Raw genomic sequence first — 10,921 nt, forward strand, 5'->3', positions numbered from 1 at the left:
AATTAGAGTTTTTGTCTTTTCTGGATATATGCCCAGGCATGTGACTCCTGGATCATGTGGTAACTCTACTTTCAGTTTTTTAAGGATGCTCCACACTGTTCACAGTGGCCACACCAATTTACATTCCCTCCTACAGTGTAGGAGGGTTCCCTTTTCTCCACACCCTCTCCAGCATTTATTATTTGTAAATTTTTTGATGATGGCCATTCTGAATGATGAGGTAATATCTCATTGTAGTTCTGATTTGCATTTCTCTGATAATCAGCAGTGTTGAACATCTTTTCACGTGCCTGTTGGCCATCAATGAAGAAACCATCAATGAAAAAAACTGGAACCTACCAGAAAAGATCTAAAACTAAAGACATAAAGAAGAAACCACAACAAGTTGGGTAGGAGGGGCAGACTCACAGTACAATCAAACCCCATACCCCGTGGGTGGGCGACGTACAAAATGGGGAAGAATAATATAGTTTTCCCACAGACGTGGCAGTTTTGAGCCCCACGTCAAGCTCCCCAGCCCAGGGATCCGGCACTGGGAAGACAAGCCTCCAGAGCAGGTGGCTTTGAAGGCCAGCAGGGCTTAACTGTAGGAGCCCCATGGGACTGGGGGAAATACAGGCTTCAAGCTTAAAGGGTGCAAACAAAATCTCAGGCACACCCGGGAGACGGGGTGAAAGCAGTAATTTGATAGGAGCCTGGGCCACACCTACCTGCTGGTCTCGGAGAGTCTCCTGGGGTGGGGGGGTGGGTGCTGCAGCTCATGCTGGGGACATAGACACTGCTGGCAGACATATGGGGGAACCGCCAACCTTGGGGACGCACTTGGTGGCTGCCATATTGACTCACTAGCAACAAGACCCGACCCCGCACAACGGCCTGCGGGCTCCAGTGCTGGGAGCCTCAGGCCAAACTAACTGGGTGGAGTCACAGCCCCAGGCTGCCTAAAGACTAAAGAGCACACAGCCTCCTGCAGACACCTCCCCACGAGACAGATCCCAGCTCACCAGAGGAACAACACCCAGCTTTAGCCACCAGTGGGCAGGCACCGGCCCCTCCCACCAGGAAGCCTGTACAAGCCGCTAGATAAGCCTCACCCACTGGTCTGTGGCCATCATCAAAAAGTACAAACAATAAATGCTGGAGGGCTTCCCTCGTGGCGCAAGTGGTTGGGAGTCCGCCTGCCGATGCAGGGGACACGGGTTCGTGCCCTGGTCCGGGAAGATCCCACACCCCGCGGAGCGGTTGGGCCCGTGAGCCATGGCTGCTGAGCCTGCGCGTCAGAAGCCTGTGCTCCACGACGGGAGAGGCCACGGCAGTGAGAGGCCCGCGTACCGCAAGGGGAAAAAAAAAAATGCTGGAGAGGGTGTGGAGAAAAGGGAACCCTCCTACACTGCTGGTGGGAATGTAAGTTAGTACAGCCACTATGGAAAGCTGTATGGAGGTTCCTTAAAAAACTAAAAACAGAGGTACCAAATAATCCTGCAATCCCATTCCTGGGCATATATCTGGAGAAAACTCTAATTCGAAAAGACACGTGCACCCCAATATTCATTGCAGCGCTCTACAATAGCCAAGAGATGGAAGCAACAATTTCCATCGACATGAATGGATAAAGATGTGGTGTGTATATATACAATGGAATATTACTCAGCCATAAAAGAAAGAAAGAATGTCATTTTCAGCAACATGGATGGACCTAGTGATTATCATACTAAGTGGAGTAAGACAGCGGAAAACAAGTCAGACAGAGGAACACAAGTACCGTATGATATCACTTATATGTGGAATCTAAAATACGATACAAATGAACTTATTTACAAAACAGAAATAGACTCACAGACATAGAACACAAACTTACGGTTACCAAAGGGGAAAGGAGTGGGGATGGGGATAAATTAGGAGTTTTGGATTAGCAGATACACACGACTATATATAAAATAGATAACCAAGGACCTACTGTAGAGCACAGGGAACTATACTCAATATTTGTAAAAAATAAATCTGAATAAAGTATGGACTTGTTAATAGTAATGTATCAATATTGTTTAGTAATTGTGATAAATATACCAATGTTAAGATTTTGACAATGGGGAAACTAGGTGTGGGGTTTATAGGAATTGTCTTTGCAACTTTTCTGTAAATCTAAGACTTCTTTATAAGTTTATTTTTTTTAATGTACAGTTCAATGAGTTATCACAAACACCTTCATAACTACTACCCAGATAAGACATTTTTCACAAGGAATCTCAGATTGAACTTTTTAAGAAAGTTCTCAAGGCCAACGAAGCCACACCAAGGGTGTGTCATAGATTCATTCTGTCTGTGAGATCTATAGATTTGGGTGATAGAGATTTGGGCAAATTTCTCTCTTCTTGGGATCCCCCCAAATATCCTGAGATTCCTGCATCCATTAGGAGGTGGTCTTCCTTATCTACCAGATAAAGCTGCTGGAAACCTAAGTTTCCAAATTCTGAAGGGATCAGGTAGAGAGAAAAGGTAAAAGTTTCAAATCTACCAACAGAAGTGTAATTTAAAGGCTTCCTTATATCTGGAAAACACAGATTAAAAACCAGTAATATTTCAGATAAAAACCAAAAATTATAACCATACTCATAAGTTCACTCAGTCCTATGTGACTTCCTTGATCTTACTCTTCTGTTAACAGTTTTATGAAGCCATCAGGTTTTCCAGTAGAATTCTTTAGTTTCTTACCCCGTTCAGCAGTATGATCTGAAGGTTATCAGAAACCCGTACTTGTCAAAAAGTCCTTTCTATGAATCTTCTTGAAGATGAAGCATGTTTGCAAAAACACCGGAGTAAAATAACTGTCTATAAATGACAAAAAACTTCCATTGAAATGTCAAGGTTAAAGACCTGATTACAATGCAGCTGACAAACTGGGGTACCTCTGTGACATACAACAATTTAAGATGATAACTAGAATTATGACTGATATCACTTACCAGGACATACCAGAAGTTTAGGAATGCCATATTAATTTCTAGAATATCTGTATTAATAACATTTACCCATACAATACAACCTAAGAAGTTTTATCACCACTCATTTGACAACACTTAATGTAATATAACATACCAAATAAGCCTAATTCGTTTATTCCTCTCCCTGAGATGGAGAGAAAAATACTTTTAGGTGTTCCAGGGACCCTTTGGAAAACCTCAAAGTTAGCTAGAGTTCAAACGAACTTCATTTAGAATTTATCTTTGGGAATTTTGTCAAAAATACCAAAAAGCTTCAAAACACCTGGTCAAATAGGATCATACATCACTGTGAAACAATACCCATTCACAGCCAAAACCCAGATCGGGACTTGAACCCACGGTCTTTTAACTGAGATCACACACCTGGTCTCAGGACTTAATGAAGCTCAGGTTCTTGATGTCTCATCGCAGAAAGAATTCAGTGAGAGACAAAGTGATAGGTACGAAGTAGATTTATTTAGAGAGAAACACACTCCACGGACAGAGTGTGGGTCCTCTCAGAAGGCGAGAGCAGCACCAGGGTCTGGGGTTGTCAGTTTTTACAGGGGTGGGTAATTTCATAGGCTGAGTGGGAGTATTCCAGCTATTTGGGGGGAGGGGGTGGGGATTTCCAGGAATTGGACCACTGCGCACTTCTTGACCTCTATGGTCAGCCTTGGAACTGTCATGGCACCTGTGGGTATGTCATTTAGCTTGCTGATGTGTTGCAATGAGCATATACTGAGGCTCAGGGTCTAGTGAAAGTTGACTCTGCCATCTTGGACCTATATGGTTCTAATCAGTTTATGTCGTGTCCTCAAGCTATGTTATTCTTTTAAAGGTTGTGCCCTGCCCTCTTCCCTCCTGTTTCACTTCCATAATTTCTGCATCCATAGTACTGTCACTTTCTTTTTCATTCAGAAACAGCTACCTCTAGAACAAAAACCATCCTTTCTTCCTTTAACAAAACGCATCTCCATTCCTCATACCTTCTTTTACTGAAAACATGCTTCCCATTTTCCTTGAATACTGAAATATTTCCCTTATAAATCGTAACCTTAAAACTTTAATCTATAGCGAAAACCAAGAAGTAAGTAATTGTGTACTGTTTGTCATACCAGCACTTCCTGATTGGAAAACTTTCGCAAGATATGTGTTAAACAAACCCAAACATCTTTAGTTTCCCTCTCATAAGAAGACAAAAGTAGGTAATCTTAGACCTGCCCAGCAGTTAATGTTCCAGTATTTTATCCTATTTGAAATGACCCAGAGAGTGAATGAATTATCATAGTTTAACTTAGTTTAGTTTCAAATAACCAAAATCTGGATATACTATCCTTAAAGCAGATATTCCCAAAACACAATTATTCCTAAAGAGTTTACCTAGAAGCTCTTATCTCATTTACCTTATTTTATTTACTTAAAAATTTCATTATATTATTTTTCTTGTTGACAAACTTTCTAACAGGAATACAGTCTTGATTTCTAGTCAAGCTAGGTACAATAAAAGTATTATACTTAATGTTGATGACTTGAAAGACATGTCTATATTAATGAAACTGAAACCCAGCAGGATCCAGTGGGGCCTTCCCAGGTACAAATCCTTTCCATGTCCCCTGTTTCTTGTTTGTAGGAAATAGGCTTCATTCAGCCTCTGTGACCTTCCTTGAGTTCCAAAGGGCAGATTCAAATACTTGCTTATGAGAAAAGGGAGGGAATGCAGAAACAAAGGAGGAGCAGTCAAGAAACAATAGTGCAGGGTCCTGGTTCCTACTCAAGGAATATACATAATAATATACCTTTGAGTTCTTCTGTAAGAACTAAGGCACCACCCAGGTAGAGGATGGTAACTTCAGGCTGAACACAAGATTCCTGGAACACTGCCCTGTTACCTCACCACCAACCAATCAGAAGAGTCTGCACACAGTGGATGATAACGAAGATTCTGACCCCTTTCCCAAATGATTCCCCCTTTAAATTTTAAACTTTCATGGTGGAGCAGTCTTAGAAGTTGGTTTTTGGACAGGAGTCCACCTTCTCCCCAGGTTGCTGCCTCCTGAATAAAGCAACCTTTCTTTTCCAACCAACCCTTGTCTCTCGAGTATTGGTTTTTGAGCTCAAACAGCCAAACGTGAGTTTGGCAACAAAACCAACAAGCTTAAGCTAGCTTCAATACCAGATATCGATTCAGTACTATTTCCCAGATCACGTGGCCCTGAAATTCATTCGGGCCAGTTTCTTTTATATTTCTGAGTATACAAGTGCTTGATTTCCTTTAAGCCAATTAAATAGAGTTCTTTTACAAATTAATTTTGGCAATACCACACATCTACAACACACATATACAGATATGCACAGACACACAAACAGACCTCATAGTTGCTGTTCCAAAATTTCAGCCCGAAGTCAGGTGCAGCAATATAAAACTCACCAGTGGGCTTCCCTGGTGGCGCAGCGGTTGAGAGTCCGCCTGCCGATGCAGGGGACACGGGTTCGTGCCCCGGTCCGGGAAGATCCCACATGCCGCGGAGCGGCTGGGCCCGTGAGCCACGGCCGCTGAGCCTGCACGTCCGGAGCCTGTGCTCCGCAACGGGAGGGGCCACAACAGTGAGAGGCCCGCATATCGCAAAAAAAAAAAAAAACCCCCCAAAAAAAACCTCACCAGTTACAGAAGAGGTGGAATTCAAACTGGTGGGTTTCTGGCTGATGGAACAAACCAAGGTCACCTGTCTAGGTGCCTAAACACTGTTACTCATATTTATGGAGATGATACAAGATTTCTATTTGTCCTTGACAACTCGAGTCCCAAATTACCTATCCCCCTTTCCTGAAATTTGCATTTTGAAAACATAAGGGTTCCTGGAGAAAACCAGGTAGAATATTTGCACCTCAAAGATACAGGAAGAGAAAGGGAAGTTCCTCCTTGGATGACTGTTCCCTTAAGGCCAGAAAAAAGATTTTTTTTCAATACTTACAAGCCTCTTAAAATAAATAGAGGAGATTTGGGGAGTGGTAAAAGGATTTACAACTTTTAGATTATTTCTGGAGCCACACCTCTGGTCCTGTAAAGACTAGATTTGTAAAACAAGTACAGTTGCTTTTACTTCCTCAGAGAACTGAGTGGCCACCTCAGTGATAGCAAAGGACTGACAAACCCATTCACCTATGTTGGGATGTTTTACTTTCTCTCATTTAGCTTAGGGGAGAAGCACCCACACCCCCAAAAATAAAATTCCTGTCAGGCTCTGAACATCAGCTATGGTCAGTTTAGTCAGACCTGTGGCCTCCTATTTTGGTAATCCATTTACAAACAGTTGAGGATCCTCCCTGGGTTTAAGAAATTCTTTAACTATGGCCCTCAGTTCAGCTTTCTATCTGAAGAGACTGCCTACAGCCTCAGGTGGTCCGATTTTTTTTTTTTTTACATATACATTCTTTTTCCTATCCTCTTCCATTATGGTTTACCAGGTGGTCCCATTTCTAAAGGTAACCATTTAATACTCTCTTCAGAGTGGAAAGGCAATTCAGACAGATTTCTAGAATGAGTACTCAAAGAAGGATAGAGAGGAGCAATAAAGTTTTAGGTACCTTTTTTTTTTCCGACCACACTGCGCAGTATGTGGGATCTTAGTTCCCAGACCAGGAATTGAACCTGTGCCCCTGCAGTGGAAGCATGGAGTCTTTTTTTTTTTTAATAAATTTATTTTTGGCTGCGTTGGGTCTTCATTGCTGCACGCGGGCTTTCTCTAGTTGCAGTGAACGGGGGCTACTCTTCGTTGTGGTGCGCAGACTTCTCATCGCGGTGGCTTCTCTTGTTGCGGAGCACGGGCTCTAGGCGTGTGGGCTTCAATAGTTGTGGCACGTGGGCCTCAGTAGTTGTGGCTCTCGGGCTCTAGAGTGCAGGCTCAGTAGTTGTGGCGCACGGCCTTAGTTTCTCCGCGGCATGTGGGATCTTCCCGGACCAGGGATCAAACCCATGTCCCCTGCATTGGCAGGTGGATTCTTAACCACTGCACCACCAGGGAAGTCCCTTAGGTACCTTTTATATCATTAATCTTTCATCAGCCTTATACAACGAATCTTTCAATGAGGACGTTTTAGAATTTTGAAGCCTTTGGGGACTTCCACATACCAATTAAAATAGTTTAAAATAATTGAAATCATTTAAGATGAGAGCTCTCTAAAATTTTAACAATTTAGAAGCTTCTCCAATTCAAAAGATCCAAGGAGCTAGCCTAACAAATTTTTCCCTGCTAATCTAATTTTAGAAAAGAGAAAAACACTTACCACTGTTGTTTCCAGTAGATCCTGCAGGCACAGATCCAGAAGACTGCTGGCTTTAACTGTGCACTCAAAATTGTTTTGGAGTGCCAGCAGAACCCCACCTTGGCCATTTCAGGGCCCAATTTCCTTTAGCTCCCATTTAAGCACTTGCAAGCATACATAAACCCAGCTGGTATTCCCATAGGTGGCTGTTTGCATGGGACCTGTTTGGCCATTGGGGCACAATTCCCACTATTAATTTGGTAGCCTAATTCAGATATGAGATATGAGATATAATTTGAAAAACTTTCTGAGGACACTGTGCCTCTGAGTCTAGCTCCCCAGGGAGTTACCCTTGGGTCAGTCTGACTTCTTTTATGTGGCTTGGTTTCTCCCTGTGACAGTCTAAAACTGCCATGTGTGCTCAGAGCACTAGATTATCATCCTCTGTCACGTCCCCTAGACGAGCAGTATTTATTTAATGGTTGTAGTGGGTCTTCCTTATTCTTCAGAGGTGACTAATTCAGTCTCTCATTTCACTAGGAAAAGTTTTGTTCAGACCATGTATCAACTCATTTTTTTCAATTTAAGCCAAATTTAACAAAAACCCAGCCACCTATGTTTCCCTGGGCCTCTTGCCCAGAGCCTCTGTGTCCTGCCTAGGAAATGCACTGGTGCCCCGTAAGGCCCAAGGCCTAATTAAAACAGCTCAAATAAAATTTTCAGGATCCTCACTCAAACAATAATATCCAGATATCAGGGGAACTCACTGGAACACCTGAGGAGTACCGAGAAGTCTGTGGGGCTCAATGGGCACATGCTGGTACCGAGCGCTGGTACCGGGTAGACTCCAGGTGCCCTCTGATGGGTATCTCTGATATCCTGCCAGCTATGCCAGGCATGCAGACAAAGTTAATCAGTCGATCTAAGAAAGAAATGGAAAACTTTATTGGACCCAAATTGAGGATTATAACCCCGGGAGTAGCATCTCAGAAAGCTCCAAGAACTGTTCCATCTGTTAGAAGTCAAAACACAGTTATAAAAGTTTTTTTCAGACAGAGGTCTCTACATTAAATGACGTATTATTGACAGTTTACAAAATCCAGATCTAAGTGTCCTCGTGGCCACTTACAACATTAAGAAGGAATGTTATCTTTTAAGGAGTTGGCTTGTTGATGCTGGGAGAATATTGCTCCTTATGGTTGAACAGGTATTTCTGCTGATGGGGGAGGTTTGGTCGATGCTAATGCAGGTACACAGTGTGCAGTGGAGGGAAGAGAGGAGGCCAAAGGGCAGAGGACTTTTTTTTATGTTTAAATTTTTGTCTTGCCATAAAATATGAATTTTATTTCACATCTCTAAGGGCACGATTCCCATTCATGAGGGTCACCCTCATGGCCTAATCACCTTCCAAAGGCCCCAGTTCCAGATACCATCACAGTGGGGATTAGGCTTCAATATATGACTTTCAGTGGAACACAAACTTTCAATCCATAGCTACTATAAAATGATGTTTACTATAGCTTCCTTGCTAGATGTGGACACCCTTTCTTACATTAAGGAGGTTCCTCTCTAGTCCCAGTTTTCTAAGATGCTTCTAAACATCTTGAAGTGATACTGGATTCTATCAACATTTTTATTCCATCTTTTGATTTTTCTTGTGTTAATATGGGGATTACATTGTTCTTTAAATGTTAAATCAACCTAGCCTTCCTGCAATAGACCCAACTTGGTCTTGATGAAGTTTTTCCTTTTTATGTTACTGGTTTTGGTTTACTAATATTTTGTTTGGGAATTTTCATGTGTTCATGAATGAGGCTGGATATCTACAGGATCTGCAGTGATGTTTCCTTTATAATTTATGACATGTCTTTTTTGCTCTCTATATAAGTCTTGCTAGGGCTTATCAATTTTATTTATATTTTCAAAGACCCAACTTTTGGCATCGTTGATCCTATTATATGTTTGTTTTCTATTTTCTATGATAGGTTTTGTTTTGTTTTAAAATTTTTGCTCATTTCTTTCTTTCTATTGGAAGGGAGACTTACTTTGTTTTTCCTAGATTCTTAGCTGATTTTTCAGCCTTTCTTTTCTAATATAGCATTTAAGACTATAAATCTCTCTAAGGACAACTTCAGCTGCATGCCACAAGTTTTTATATACAGTATTTTTGTTATTTAAAAGTCGGTTCTAATTTTATTTCAATCAACCAGTTGTAGATTAAGTAGGCACCACGAGGCATGAAAGGACAGTCTTCTGCATTTCTTAAGCAAGTGCTCATTATCTCCACTTTATAGAGGCACAAACAGGTTCCTGGAGGCCTTTGTCTGGGAGGTGAGAAAGCTACTTCAGAGAAGCCTGTTTTGATTTGCCAATTATAATTAATTCAGCAAAAAGATTAATATTGCTATATCCTCAACCCAGTCACACGTAAATCTTTCCTAAGAATGAAGCAAATGACCAAAAAAAGAAGGTAACTTAAGAAGAGACTTAAAGAGCAAGTTCCAGAAAAAGAATTTTAAAAGTTTTCTTGCCGTTGGTAGTAAAATCTCTGCAACCTTGTGTTGAGGATCTCAAGGCCCTATCCAGACTCAAAGGAAAAAGCAGGCTGGGATCACTTTGTAACGTCTGCCACAGACAAGTGCTATGAATTTGCCGGCCCAGTCCTTGGGTGTTAGTTTGTTTCCATTTAGATATTCCAACTACAGGAACTGGAAATAATTATTCAAGGAAAAGTATTTGTTTATGTATTAAAAAGAACGTTGCAGTTCATGAGAACAGGCTAAGAGAGAGAAACTCCTTTGTCAGCTTGGCAGACCTAGTGAGAAGCAACACAACATATAAGTTAGTCAGGATAACTGATGTCAGGATGCAAGTGTACATAAGTAAAATTTTTCCATAAATCAGTCGGTTTTCCATTTACTTTCTTGGCACTTTAATGTTATTTCGATAGAAGATAAGCCATTAATGATCTGTATGGTACTGCTTGGTACAATCTCATACTAAAAGGAACCCTCCATTGAATTCCAGAATTGTTTAAATCTCAGAGAGCAGTGGTTCTTAATCTAAGATCCCTCATGTGACAGTAATTTTTAGTCTATGCATACCACCTAGATCCACAAGCACAATTCAATAACTGAAAAATCTCAGGGAACTGTGGCTCACAGATAGAAACTAATGATTCAAATCACCCTCATTTTACAGATTAACAAAATAAGGCCAAGAAAGAGAAAGAAGCCTACTCACTTTCACTCAGTAAGTTTAATGACAACATTCAAATCAATGGAGTACCAAATAAGATAATACACCTTCTGGTAACTAAAGTGTCCTTTACTCTATATTGTTCTATTAGAGTTTTATTATTTTTACACCAATATTGTGATATGCTTAAGTACAGATTAGTAAATAAAAATTTTAAGATATCAGTACAGAAAATACATTTAATAAATTAAAGCAAAACCCAAAGATATGGCTGGAGCCAAGAGAACAAGAAAAGCCTTAACCAAAAATGTTTAGAAATATCCAAGGAGCTACTCTTTTGAGCCATATCCCAGGTGTCTGGTCTCAGTGACCTTATTTAATAAGCACATCAGCCAAGAAACACCAGTAAAAGGTTTAATGTTTTAAAAGATAAGCAGGGCTCCCCTGGTGGCGCAGTGGTTGAGAGTCCGCCTGCC

This window comes from Neophocaena asiaeorientalis, unplaced genomic scaffold, assembly GCF_003031525.2.
Source record: "Neophocaena asiaeorientalis asiaeorientalis breed wild unplaced genomic scaffold, Neophocaena_asiaeorientalis_V1.1 scaffold523, whole genome shotgun sequence".
NCBI lineage: Eukaryota > Metazoa > Chordata > Mammalia > Artiodactyla > Phocoenidae > Neophocaena > Neophocaena asiaeorientalis.